This window comes from Dipodomys ordii, unplaced genomic scaffold, assembly GCF_000151885.1.
Source record: "Dipodomys ordii isolate 6190 unplaced genomic scaffold, Dord_2.0 Scaffold68, whole genome shotgun sequence".
Classification (NCBI taxonomy): domain Eukaryota; kingdom Metazoa; phylum Chordata; class Mammalia; order Rodentia; family Heteromyidae; genus Dipodomys; species Dipodomys ordii.
Genome location: NW_012267284.1, coordinates 4,962,009 through 4,976,729, shown reverse-complemented (window position 1 = coordinate 4,976,729; position 14,721 = coordinate 4,962,009). Strand labels below are relative to the sequence as shown.

Here is a 14,721-nt window from a genome sequence, read left to right as displayed (position 1 = left end):
AAAAAAAATTCCAATAGGAAAAGGCCGTAGCAGGAACCTTTTCTGAACCAAAGGTTTCATAATAATCTTTTAAACAATCTCCTACTCTTTGCCAGCTTTTTGCATCTATGATTCCTTCAAAGGAGAACCAAGGACACAAGTCCTCTATGAATGAGAAAAATAATTCTAAGTCCTTTTTCTTAACCCGCGTTCCCAGTGTCTTGTCTTCCCTGAGGTCTGACAGAAATAGATCATGTGACGACATTGCTTGTCCCATGGTGGGTCACTCACCTTGCGCCGCCCCCACTCTCCTCCTGGATCTGTCTCTCGCTGGGGTCTGTCGAGGCGATCTCGCGATCTCGGACTATACTTGGCCAAGTTTTCCCGGAGGACGGCGTTCCTTCCTTAGTCAGAGGTCCGTGCCCCACGTTGGGCGCCAGTTGTCCCAACCCGCAGGACTTCAATGAGGGCAATGAACCTAAGCGAGAAGGAATGAAGGGACAAGAGACACAAAGAAGGACAGCAAGACAAGGATTCTGATCAAGCTGCCAAATTTTATTTTTCACACAGGGGTATTTATATGCTTAGAATAAGGAAGCTTTTTCATTGGCCGTAGCAGCTGTAGGATGTTTGCTTTTTAGGGTAGTGAAAAGGTGGTTGTTAGCAGCTACCGGGTGTTTGTATGGGGGGTGAAAAGGTGGTCATTAGCAGCTACTGGGGGGTGAAAAGGTGGTTGTTAGCAGCTACCGGTATTTGTATGGGGCAGGATGAAAAGACCGGATTCTGTGAACAGCCTCCTGATGTTCCAGTGAGATAGTCAAGCCTATCATGCAGATAGACTCCCTGCAGGGCTCTCGACATTGAGCTACAGCACCCCTTCCAGGTTTTTCTGTTTATGTGGTACTAAGGAATCAAACCCAGGGCATCATGCATACTAGGTAAGTTCTTTACCACTAACCCACATTCCCAGCTCTGCACTCTACCGCTTTGAGCCACAGTGTCACTTTTGGTTTTTTGAGTAGTTTATTCAAGATAAGAGTCTCAGAGGGATTTTTCTGGCTGGGTTGGCTTTGAACTGCAACCCTCAGATCAAATAAGTCTTTACCACAAAAATCCTTTTTATTTCTGGGCTGGGAAGAGGTGGCTCAGTGGTAGAGCATTTGCCTTGTATGCCAGAGGCCCTGGGTTCGATTCCTCAGCACCATATAAGCAGAAAAAAAAGCCGGAAGTGGCACTGTGGCTCAAGTGGTAGAGCGCTAGCCTTGAGCTGAAGAGCTGAGGGACAGCGCCCAGGCCCGGAGTTCAGGCCCCACGACCGGACCTAACAAAAATTTTTTAAAAATCCTTTTTATTTCTAATTAAAGCAACAGAAAGATCAAAAGAAAGTTAAGCAAAGCTTACCTGTAACTTGTCAAGAATTGACAGGTACTTGCCAGAATTATTCCTCTGTGGGTCTGGCTAAATCTGCAGAGGGTAAAATCAGCAATGACAAAACTCAGTAGACGTGATGAGAGTTTTAAAATAGCAACTGCTTAACTGAATATAGCACTTCAGGATACTACTGAAGATTGAAACCTTTGTCAGCTCTGTATCCAGGGTGGCTTAAATACTTGTAAAACACGTATTAAAAACTTGACAAACTTAATAGTGCACAAACAATTACTTTCATAGATGGACATAAAGAATGAGATGCTGATTTTACATCAATATATTAATCTTGACTTTATTTAAATCACAGCCAACTTAGTAACATACTAACTTTACTCATAAACTCTATCTTATAAAACTTTCCATTTCACCCCTTTTAGCCTGCGAGCCAGGTACCAGAAAACCTTTAAAGGATTTTTGTAAAGAGACACATTAGCATACAAACTGACTTTTGAATACTTGCTAGATGGGTGGGAGGCACATGAAAACTCCACCACTGTGGCCAAAATGGAAAAATTCTGGGTTAGCATACAAATTGGCCGTTGATTACTTGCTAGAAGTGTTGGGGTCATGTGAAAATCACCACATGGCCAAGATGACAAGCAAGTCAGGATGGTAAGACTTGGTGGAATTTTATAAAATAAGCAAATAAGCAAGCAGGAGAGAGGAGGGTGGAAGGAGGGAGAGGGGTAGAAGGAGGAAAGAAGAGGGAGAGAGGGAGAAAGGGAGGGAGGGAGGGAGGGAAGGAGGGGATTGAACTCCTACAAGGCAAGTTAAGTTTCTAGAGGTGGCTGGAAGGCTTATAGGACAAGAGATGGACACAGAGAAGGATAGGTCTGAACATACAGATCTTCTGGCCATTTACCATTGTGTTAGCAGAAAGTGTAAGGTGTTTTACAGTCCTTAGTGCAAAGGACATTTAGAGAATGTAGAAGATACCCCAAAGGAATGTCCCAGCTAGGAAGGGAACAAGAAACATGGGGAGGGAGTCTGGTGAGTGTAAAGAGGTTACAGACTAAAGGTGTAGCTGTAAGAACCCACTGACATGGAGAGTCAGAGGGCTCATAGAGTAGACACTCACCAGAAGTGGAGATGGTAGGAGCCCAATGTTGTGGATGCAAGGCAAGCAATGTTAATGGTAAGAAGTCTGAGGTGGGATTCTTTCAGCTTTCAGCAGCTTGGTCCGAGGAGGGGCAGTCAAGGAGGCAGATGGTGGATTGACCCTCAGAAAGAAAAGAGGGGAGGATCCAGTGGTTCCTAACTCTTTCCTCTCCTAGGTCTCGACATCATTATGTTAGGTTTCGCCAAAAGAAAACTGCCATATGGTTCCGGCAGAAAAAAGAGTTTATTCAGGGGAGGGGGTGATTATGTCAGTCTGAATGAGATGGAGGAATGCAGAGAAAGGAAGGGAAGGGAAAGAAGAAGGAGTGGAGAAGGAAAACAGGGATAACTTCTGGGGAGCTTGGGGTTAATGTAGGCAGAGGGCAGGCCACAGTGGATGCAGACATGACCTCAGAGTCTGGGAACCTCCCATGGTCTGAAGGAGGCATGACCAGGGCAGTCCAGGATATGACCTCAGAGAAAGAGAGGTAACTGCCCCCAGGTGGGCTGGCCACCTAAGTAACACAAGTGCTTGGCAGACACTTCTTGGGGAAGGACATGTGCAGTCCTACATGGAAAACAAAGGGGAAGAGGAAAGATTAGCATGGAAAAAAGTACCCTTTTCCCAGGCAAACCTAACAGGCACATGTGTGTGAAGACAGCTGCATAGAAATCACAAAATACAAGTTGAGGAAATGGTACTGGAAATGATCTGCAAAAGGAAAAATGGCCACTAAGCACCAGTAACTCGTGCCTGTAATCCTATCTACTGAGGAAGCAGAGATCTGAGGACTGAGGTTGGAAGTCAGTCTGTGAAGGAAAGTCCACGAGACCCTTATCTCCAATAAACCACCAGAAAACTGGAAGTAGGGTTGTGGCTCAACTGGTAGAGTGCTAGGCTTGTGCAAAAAAGCTCAGGGACAGCACCCAGGCCCTGAGCTCAAGCCCTAGTACCTATACACACACACAACACACACACACACACACACACACACACAATTAGTACAAGAACACCAGCATTAAAATTGTCCTTTTAATATGAAGAGTACAGAGAGGTATTAAATGGCTAAAAGCTCACAGTCCATTTTCCTAAACCCTCACAAGGCACTGGAGACTGAAGGACAGGAGGAGGCAAAATACTCATACAGCCAGGAAGAAATGGATTTGCCTAAATATCCAGGAGAAGAGACCAGCACAGCTGAAATAAGCTATGACCATAGCTAGGAGGTACTGATGGAGACAGAGGAAAAGAGAGGAAAAGAGATGTCACACCTGGAGAGGAGGGACTTGGGGACAGAGGAAAGGGAAGCTGAGGCAGGGTTCTTTAATATGAATTAACAAGTTAATTCTAATGTGCAAGTGAGCTGTCAAAAAAAAAAACAACCAAAGTAGTCAGGGTTACCTTGTCAAATAGAACAAGTTATGGTCCCAGATATTAAGACCTAGAAATTAGGACAATGTGGTCTTGGCACAAAGATAATGAATCAGTGAAACAGAATATAGAGATTCCAGAAACCAACAGGTACATGCGCAGTCAGCTGTCCTCAAAAAGTCATAGTCAGTGCAGTGGGGAAAAGGATGTTCTTTATAATATATAATATGTAATGTATTATACATTATAAATAATAATAAATATTTATATATATTTATATGTAATATATAAATGTGTGTCAGCCACACTTCCCAGTTGAAAAACCCAGTATAGAATGCACACAGGTACTGGGCTTTGAACTCAGGGCCTTACAGTCTTGTTTGGTCCATCACTCAAGGCTGGTGATCTACCATTTGCATCACAGCTCCACTTCTAGCTTTTGACTGACTAATTGGAGATAAGAGTCTCATGGACTTTCCTGCCCAAATTAGTTTTGAACCAGGATCCTCAGATCTCAGCCTCTGGAGTAGCTAGGATTACAGGTGTGAGCCACTGGTGCTGGACTAACTTTTCAGGACCACTTCTTAATAAGACACCATTAAGAAAGTAAATAGGGGAACCACTTTCTCTGCATAGGTGGAACCTGAGACTGGTAGAAGCTGGGGATTGCTAAGACCATAGTAGAATGATAAACACCAATAATAAACTTCCTAATGAAAGAAAAAGCCCTGATTCATGGCACCTGCTAATTTCCATAGTGTAAATAATCCCACTGTGGCCAATTGGAAGTTGATCCTTCAAATTAAGAACTGACTCTTGGGAGGAAGTATGGGCCAGCTGTGGCACACCTCTGGCTGCCATAGTCACAGATAATGCCAACTTCTATGCTCTGGGGTGATGTCCTCCAGGCATTTCTGCAAACACACAGAGGGGCAGTCATCACTAGAGGGTTGTGAAAATGCTTGTGTTGAAAAAAAGCAAGTAGGCTTGAAGTCTGACATTCTCTAGAACTCCAGAGAAAGGATAAAATCATAATTCCCATGAACACTAGTCTTTAGAGACCTACCCAGAAGCTGTACTTTATATCAGCCATTGCAAGAAGTACTTAAGTACTTGATTGAGGAATTCTCAGAGTCTGGAGCTAGACAAGTGTTTTACCAACTGAGCAATGACCCCAGTCCTTTTGCGTTTAGGAGTTTTGTTTTGTTTTTTTTAAGCGGGGGAGGATTGGTTTTGTTTTCTGTTTTTTTAGACAGTATTTCTTGCTTTTACCCAGGTCAGCCTCAGACCATAATCTATTAAAACTCTTGAGCTGGGAACCACAAGTATGCATCGCCAAGACAGTTCAATTATTTTATTTCTAACGCTAGAGTTTTTAGATATAGGAAATGAGTTGGGAAATCAATCAGAATCTGGAACATTTTTATGTTTGGGCTCATGATCCCTTGACTTTGCAGAAAGGGATTTTCACCCCTTCCAGGAAGTATGTATGGAAGCCTATCTGGTCCCTTTGTCCTCTGCTCACTTGGGCTCCCCCTGCTGGTGAGTCTGGTAAAATCCATGCGGATCCCTGCCTAGCCCTGCCCCCTAGGGCAGCTTGTCCTTAGTCCTGGCTTTTTTTTTTTTTCCTAGCAGAAGACAACGGTGGTTTCTCATTCCACCTGGGACTGTCAGTATAGGGAAACCCACCTGGCTCCAGGTCTAGTTACCTTTTCCAATCTGTTGTTCTGTTTTGGTTTTGGTTATACTGGGATCTGAGTTACAGACTCTAAAATTGCTAGACAGGTGCTCTACCAGATGAGCCACACCTTCAGCCTTTCTTGCTTTAGCTATTTTGCAGATAGGGTTTGTGTTTTTTTTTTTTTTCAGGGCTGTCCATAGACCATGATCTTTCTATCTCTGCCTCTGGTGTAGCTGGGATTACAGGCATGAACTACCATACCTGGCCCCAATCGATTATTGTGAAGATTCAACTGATGTTCTGTCTCTCAATGGCCTACAAAATGAGGAAAGGGAGGGAGGGAGTATCAACCACCTCCAAATACCCTCTCCCCTACATGTTACAACTGGTCCCCAAACCTGCAAGATGCAACTGCTAACCTTTCCCCCATGCCCCCTACCAACCTCCCAAGGAGCCATTGTCTGAGGATAGGCAGACTTTGCTAGAAAGGCCCTCCCACTGCTGAACCCTGGGAGCTAATGACATCCTCAAATATCACCACCACCCACCACTACCCCCCCCCCAGGCAGAGTGGACAATCCCTGGCCAGAAAAAGGACTCCCCCTTTGGTTGAGATGGAGTCATCCAAGCACCTGCAGCTGTCCCAGAGGACAAATGTGGGTTCTTCTGCCTCCTGATGGCAGCATGCAGAACTGCACTGCAAGCACTCATTACTCCCAGAATGTCAGTGATCTGTCTGGAATCTGAGACACTGATCCATGGAAGTGCATGTGGCTTTCCAGTATGATAAGGAGAACAGGAAAAGCTTCTGTAGAAAACAATTTGTGCTGTAGGGGAAACAAGGCATGTAGGGAGGCCACAAGAGAGGGGCCACCTGAAAGCCAGAGTTAGGCTGCTCTGTAAGATAGGGAACTGGTAGATTTGAGGGTAGTCTTTGGGCTCTGGACAGGGCTGGGCTTTGTCACTGGTGACTTTCTGAGCTCCAGAACTGAGCTCCTCATTCCAGGGTCCTGCCTCTGCCTTCCAGGCTCTAAGTGGTAGGCTAGAGGTTCCAGTCCAACCAGGCAGAATTAGGAGCTTGTGCTGGTCACTGTCAGTAGCCTAGGCTCACCTAGCCTCAAACTCAAGAGTTTGGGTTTGGCTCCTGGGTTCCTGTTTTGTTGATTCTGACCCAAAGGTTAAGACCAGGTTCTAGGCTCAAGTTCTCTCTGGGACTGAGAGGACCTGGGAAGGAAAGAGATGTGAACTAAGTGATGGTTTAGATACAACACCATGGGAGATGCTGGGGTGGGCTAGTGTGGCATGTGCTTGATAAGGACAGTTCTCCACTACCGCCAATCCATCCTGAGGACGGTCATCCATCAAGATCCCAAACTACCTCAGCAGTGTCTGTGATGAGTGAGAATTGAGTATCCCCAAAGCCACACGGGGAGTTCTTGTGATGGTTCTTCCTCCTCAGGACTTGTCACCAGGATCCATGAGCACCCAGAAAGCAGAGCTGGGGAAGGTAGGATATCATACTCACCAATGCCAGAGCACAACCCCAACGCAGACAAATTAGAGAGGGATTTGCAGAATCAAGGACAATATCAAGGAGACCTCCTTTGCCACCCCCAAGCAAGACTACACTAGAGAGAAGTCCAGAGACCATGAAGGGTTGAGTATAGAGCTGAAGGGGATGGCTGGTGCCCCCTCCTCTGAGAAGCCTGGCCAGGAACCCATGGATAATGGAAATAACACACAGGTCAGAAATGACTGTCTAGCAAGAAGTTCAAATCCCAGTAGGTAGGATAACAGGTGTGTACTGCTGCACCCAGCTATTAAGTTTATTCCTGAGCTGGACTCGAACCTCAGTTTCCCCAATCTCTGCATCTCAAGTAGGTAGGCTTTTTGCTGCTTCATTGGAAATAAGAGTCTCACAGATTTTCCTGCCCATGCTGGCTTTGAATTATGAACTTCAGATCTCAGTTCCTGAGTAGCTAGGATTACAGGCATGAGCCACCAGTGCCCACCTTGATTGTGTCATTTTGATCTTTAATTTGGCTGACATTGTGTTTCCTATTTGTTGAGCCACAAATATTGAACTATCTTTGCATTCTGGCCATAAATCCCACTTGATGGTGACATGGGATCTTTCCAATATACTGTTGAACATCATTTTTGAGCATTCATTGAGAATTTTGTGGAGTTTTTTGCATCTGTGTTCATCAGCAACATTGGCCTCTAGCTTTCCTTTCCTGTGGTGTCATTGTCTGGCTTAGTGTTGGGATGGTGTTAACCTAATAAAAAAGAGTTTGGAAGTGTTCTTCCTTCTCATACTTTTGGGAAGACTATAAGAAAGCTCAGTCGTAATTCCTTTTTGATTGGTATAATTTGCTGACAAAGCAATCTGGTTCTGGGCTTCTCTCTGTTGTTGGAGGTTTTCAACTACTAAATCTTATTTTTGTTGATCCGTTCTGGTTTTCTATTTCTTCTAGATCCAATCTTGGCAGGTCATGTATAGTAATTTAACTACTTCTCCTAGGTGATCCAGCTTATTGGCATAAAATTATTCACAATGTACATCTGAAGTACCATGCTGAAATCTCTTGGTGTCATTAATACAAACTAAAAGAAAAAATAAACAAAATGAAGGACAGGAATAAAAAATAGGCCTAGGCTCAGATGAGATGGTACCAGCAGGAGAAGGAGGACTAACAAAGATTTTGAAAGAGCATGAAAATGTTGATGTAGTTACAAGTATGAAAACAGAATAATGGAACCTGGTGACTTTGTTTTAAGAAGAATGACGGGACTGGGCACTGGTGGCTCATACCTGTAATCCTAGCTACTCAAGAGCCTGAGATATGAAGATCACAGTTCAAAGTCAGCCCTATCAGGAAAGCTGTGAGACTCTTAGCTCCAATTAACTACCCAAAATGCCAGATGTGGAGCTGTTGACTCAAGTGGTAGAGCATTATCCTTGAGCAAAACAGCTCAGGGATAGTGCTCAGGGCCGTTGAAGTACCAGGACTGGGAAGAAGAAGAAAGAAAAAGAAGAAGGAGGAGAAGGAAGAGGAAGAGAAGGAGGAGAAAAAGGAGGAGGGGGGAGAGGAAGAGGAAAGAGTGTTAGCGGGAGAGGTTGATCAGGACACATTGTTCACTTGTATGGAAATATCACAATGTAACTTATACTACTAATATGCTAATAAAGCTGTTTATAATAGTCCTTTGTGATCCTCTTCTAAGGCACCTGCAAGGCAAGAGCTCTACCACTGAGCCACCTTCCCAACCCCCTAAGGCACCTGTTCTAACAATCGTCTCCTCTTTTTTTCCTTTTTTAAAAAATGGTTATTATGGGCTGGGAAGGTGGCTCAGTGGTAGAGCGCTTGCCTTGCATGCATGAGGCCTTGGGTTCAATTCCTCAGCACCACATAAGCAAAAAGAAAAAAACCAGAAGTGGCGCTGTGGCTCAAGAGGTAGAGCGCTAGCCTTGAGCTGAAGAGCTGAGGGACAGCGCCCAGGCCCAGAGTTCAAACCCCACGACTGGCAAAAAAAAAAAAAAATGTTATTATAAAGGTAATATACAGAGGGATTACCATTACAGAGGTCAAGTAATGAGTACATTTCTTTTTGGAGTGTCACCCCTTCGTTCATGTTCTCCTAGTATTTTCCTCCACACTTATGTAATTATTTTCAGCATAGTGTTTAATGAGTACCACTGCTGTCTCATTGTTCTATTTGTCCCTCTATTTCTGGGCCCCCTTACCTTCCCAAAGACAGATAAATGAACAAACAAGACAAAAGGAAAACAAAAACAGTAACAAATAAAAAAAACTTCTTGGAGCTGGGAAGGGGGTTCAGTGGTAGAGCGCTTGCCTTGCATGCATGAGGCCCTGGGTTCGATTCCTCAGCACCACATAAGCAAAAAGAGAAAAGCTGGAAGTGGCGCTGTGGCTCAAGTGGTAGAATGCTAGCCTTGAGCTGAAGAGTTGAGAGACAGCCCCCAGGCCCAGAGTTCAGGCCCCATGACTGGACCCCCCCCAAAAAAAAGAAAGAAAAGAAAAGAAAAAAAACTTCTCATTTCCAGTTTGTCTCCTCTTTTTACTTCTGACTTTGAGTCTTCTCTCATTATTCCTAGTTCATTGAGCTAAGGGTTTGTCACAGCCATTTGTCTTTTTAAAAACCCAACTGTTTTTTGGTTTTAGTTTTTCCATTGTTTCTCTATTCCCTCTTCCTCTTTCCTCTTCTTCCTTGTCCTCCTCCTCCTCTTCCTTCTTGTATTGAGGGTCAAACACTTGCCAGGCAGGTGCTCTATCACTTGAACCTTACCCCTAGTCTTTTTTGTGTTGGTTATTTTCTTTTTTTGGGGGGGGGTCTGGTCGTGGGGCCTGAACTCTGGGTCTGGGCACTGTCCCTCAGCTCTTCAGCTCAAGGCTAGTGCTCTACCACTTGAGCCACAGTGCCACTTCCGGCATTTTTCTTTTCTTTTTTTTTTTTTTTTTGCTCATGTGGTGCTGAGGAATCGAACCCAGGGCCTGAGGCATGCAAGGCAAGCGCTCTACCACTGAGCCACCTTCCCAGCCCTGTGTTGGTTATTTTCAAGGCAAGGTCTTCCTTTATGCCTGCAATTCTCCTACTTGTGCTTCCGGTTTTGCTGAGTGTTGGGAGCCAACTATCTCACTGGAACATCCTGAGGCTGTTTCACCTTCTCACCCTGCCCTAAGTAACGACCACCTTTTCACCTTGCCCTAAACAAGCACCCTGCAGCTGCTTCAGCCAATGAAAAAGCTTCCTTATTCCAAGCATATAAATACCCTTGTGTGAAAAATAAAAATTGGCAGCTTGATCAGAATCCTTGTCTTGCTGTCATTCTTCGTGTCTCTTGTCCCTTCATTCCTTCTCGCTTAGGTTCACTGCCCTCGTTGACGTCCTGAGGGTCGGGACAGCTGAGGATGTCAGGAATGTGCCATTATGTCCAACCATCATGCTGCCCCTTATAGCCGGGCTAATAGGCATGTACCATTGCTCCTGTTTATTGAGATGGAGTCTTTCAAACTTTTCTGCCCAGGTTGGCCTCAAACCAAGATCTCTCAGCTTCTCAGAGTGTCAGTGCAAAAGAACTTCTGGCCTGTAATCCTAGGTTCTCAGAAGGCTGAGATCTGAGGGATGAGGTTCAAAGCCAACTGGGCAGATATGTCTATGAGACTTATCTCCAATCAACCAGGAAAAAAACAAACAAACAGAAGTTTGTGCCAGCCCTGAGTGAAAAAGCCAAGCCAGAGGACTGGGAATGTGGCTTAGTGGTAGAGTGCTTGCCTAGCATGCCTGAAACCCTGGATTCGATTCCTCAAAAAAAAAAAAGCCAGAAGTGGCGCTGTGGCTCAAGTGGTAGAGCACTAGCCTTGAGCACAGAGAGGCTGAGGGACGGATCCCAGGTCCTGAGTTCAAGTCCCAGTACTGCAAAAAAAAAGCAAGCATGGGACCATGTTCAAGCCCCAATATTATCACATCAACACAAAACAAACAATATATATTGGTTAAAATTCCTTTTCAAGCAAGTCATGGATCTCCTTTGGGGTCAATAAGTGGAAACTTATTGTTTTCCTTAAGTGGAGTCATTAATCCTTGATTTCTGAGTTTCATGGTCTTATTCTAGGACTATGTAGTCAGGGTTTCCAGATTTTATTGACTGACTTCCAAATGTAAAGACTGGCAGTGCTAACTGTGTATGTGTCAGGGAGGGGGGGGTGTCTTTTTGCTGTGAACTTAGGGGTGTGAAGGGGGGAGGCAGTTATGGTAGCTTTGACTTCTGGAAGATATGGTTGTGTAGACTCTCAGAGACTGCAGAAGCTGGAGTCCTAGTCAATGAAGTCTGTGGGTACTTTGGCCATGAAGGAAGTAGGCTTGGTGGCTGTAGTGAGGGCTGGTTGGTGTGAGTGCTGTTCGGATCTTCCTGCTCCCTTTTGCCCTGCGAAGGAATTTGTAGCTAAGGAGATCCCCTCATCCCTGAGCTCTGCAGGTCTTAGAAACCAGATGACATTGGAACAACGTAAGTATTCTTCCTGTGCAATTTGATGACGTTATTCTCAGCTTTGGGGTTATATTGGGGCCATCATATTTAGACTCTCAAGCTCTCCTGGAGCTATTTCAGTCCAGAGTTGCTTCTTGATCATTGTTTTCTGTAGGGGTACAAAGGTCTAAAACCTCTTAATTTATCATCTAAGTGATATGACCCCAAGTCTAAAATCATCATTCTCTTGGCTACTCCATGGTTCAAATTTTGGAAAAATGGCGGATAAAGCAGCCACTGTTCTCTCCTTCCCCCAAGGAGATGCTATCAAAGTGCTTTGGATAACTCAATCCCTGAGTTCAAATTTATCCTTGCTCTTACTACACAGTTTTGGTCTCACTCTAGGAAAATGGTATCCTCTCCTGGTCCTCTCCTCCTGTCCTCTTCCAGGATAGCACAGGTCTGATTTCCCCGTGTTCTCCACTCCTTCTTGTCCCTCTACAGCCCTGACCTTCTGAGATAAGGAAACTCCTCAGATGACACAATGAAGTATAGAGCTCACTAACAAGACCCTGGGGCTTAGACTCCAGCCAGACCCTTAAGTGGGCCCTGGGAAACCTATTAGCTAACTCTTTCCTTACTGAACAGAAGAATCCCATCCTTATTGGGAAGGGAATCTGAAAACATCAAGGGAGACAAGAGTATAGATGTGGCACAGTCATCCGGTCTCATTTTCCTCAAAACCTTTCAGTAATTGACTCTGTGATTTTATTATATTTGTTCAGAAAGGGCTGATATTTACTCTGGACCTTGAAGGAGAAGTATACTAACAGGTGGGCAAAGTTGAGCATTTTGGTATTGGAGATGCATGCGGAAGGGTCAGGGAGAAAAGGGGTGACTGCTGTATTGCTGGAGAGTAAACATGAGGCACACTGTAGCCAAGGGAGGGATCTCAGAACTTTGGAGGATTCACATTATGGTGGATGGTTGGGACTTGAATTTCTAACCAGGATCTAAGGGACCTCCTGAATCCAGACTTGATCTCTTCTTCCACGAGGATTCACTTGTTAGAACTTATTTTCCCTCCAGGGAAAATAATTGGCTTAGCCAGCCAATAATTAAGAGTTCAAAAAGGGGTGGTATTCAGGATATGGTAGTCCAGGGTTTGGATATATTCTTTAATATTCTATACTCCAATGAGTAGAATAGTTTACATCTATAATCCTAGCTACTAAGGAGTTAGATTGTAGTTGGGAGGACAAGGGTTCAAGGTGAGCCTAGCTGAAAAATATTCACAAGGCCCCATTTCAACCAATAAAAAGCTGAATGTAATAATGCATGCCTTTCAACCCAGCTACACTGGAAGCATAAATAGGAGGATTGAAGTCCAGCCTTCCTGGGCAAAAGGGAAGAGTATTGTAGGGAATGGCTCAAGAGGTGAGCACCTACCTAGCAAGTACAAGGACCTGAGTTGAAGCCCACAACCACCAAAATAATATTCCATATTCTGGTCTATTCCCTCCAAGGAGCAAGAGAAGACATGACTCTTTGTGGGTAGTAGGTGCTGGGGATTGAAATCCCAAGTTGCTGGAAGAATTTAGCAACTGAAACCGATTTTGTAAGACAAGAGTCTTAAGGTTCAGAAGCCAGAGTGGAAGATTTCTAATCTCTGTCTCTGACTCTCTGTCTCTCTGTCTCTCTGGCTCTCTCTCTCTCTCTCTCTCTCTCTCTTTCTCTCTTTTTCTCTCTCTCCCCTTCCCTCCGAGTCCTTCTGTTCTTCTGCGACTCCCATCTCCATCCCGCCTCTGTAGCCCAGAGGCTAGAAGCTACCTGAGCTGGGGGAGTGCTTAGTTAAGTGCAGCAGGCCTCCAGCCATTATGTGTTTGTAGCTGCCTGTCAGCCGGCACACTTCTGCCCAAGCAGACTCTGCTGACTCCTCTCTTGGGTCTTTACCTCTTCATCTCTATGTGTGCTGTGGCATCCGCTTCTCTCTCCTTCATTCCCTTGTGCTTTTCCCCTTCTTAGGTTGAGACAGACAGTTAAGTCCAGAGGAGAGCAAGGTTCCCTGCCTTACAGTATACACATTGCTATCTATCTTATCTGTAGACAGGTGTGACCTCCTTTATCGCTCTCCAGGTCTCAGCTCCTCATCTATAAATCAATGATAATGCCTATTACATAGTTGGGGTGTGTGTGTGTGTGTGTGTGTGTGTGTGTGTGTGTGTGTGTGTGGACTGGGGTTATCGATAAGGATTGGGGTTTGAATTCAGGGATTCATGCTTGCTAAGTAGATGGTCTACCACTTGAGCTGCATCCCTAGCCCTTGTTTCCTTTAGTTATTTGTGAAATAGGGTCTCTCAAATTTTTGACCAGAGCCAGTCTCAGACCACCCGTGCTTCCCGTGCAGCTCAGATGATGCTCAGCTTATTTGTTGAGATGGAGTCTTGCTGACATTTTCCCTGGGCTGGCATCAAACTGTCATCTTTCCAATCTCTGCCTCCTGAGTCACTAGGATTACAGGCATGAGCCACTGTGCCAAGCATATATTAAATAATATGCCTGTAGGGTGCTGGAAATAACACTTGCACAGTGGGGGGAAAAAAGATGAGCAAACAAGAATAGTAGTGGAGTAATAGCAATGGCAGCAGTTAGAGCTGTTTCCATTCTGTCATGTTTGTAGGGAATGTGAGGACACTGGCAATGGTGGGCCAGAAGAGCCTGAACAAGGAGTTAGGGGATGGGTTCGGGATGGGAGACCAGGCTGGAGCTTTAAAGGATTTCATCTTGGCACAAGAGAGCAGCAGGTAAGGGGCTCCTGGTGTATTGCAAACCTCTGCCCACCCATGCGCGCTCTCTCTCTCTCTCTCACACACACACACACACACACACACCATAGTTTCCTCTTCTCTCTCTCCCACTGCATCTATGGATGCTATGGGTATCCATAGATTTCCAGCCATGGAAAGAATTTAGCACGTGGTAAACAGGAAGCAAAGAGAAAGGACTAAACACATTGTTTATATATTCTCCCACGATATTCTTTTTGAGGTTAAATAATCATATATCTACCAGATGTTTATATTTATATTATTGCATGTGTGTGTGCCAGTACTGGGGGCTCGAACTCAGAGCCTTGCACCTCACTTGGCTTTTTCACTCACAGCTGCC

At 44.8% G+C, this 14,721-nt stretch overlaps 1 pseudogene; it reads left to right on the top strand.

The window, feature by feature from the left end:
* LOC105990874 overlaps positions 1-14,721 on the top strand; it is a 71,391-nt pseudogene that overhangs the window by 48,724 nt on the left and 7,946 nt on the right.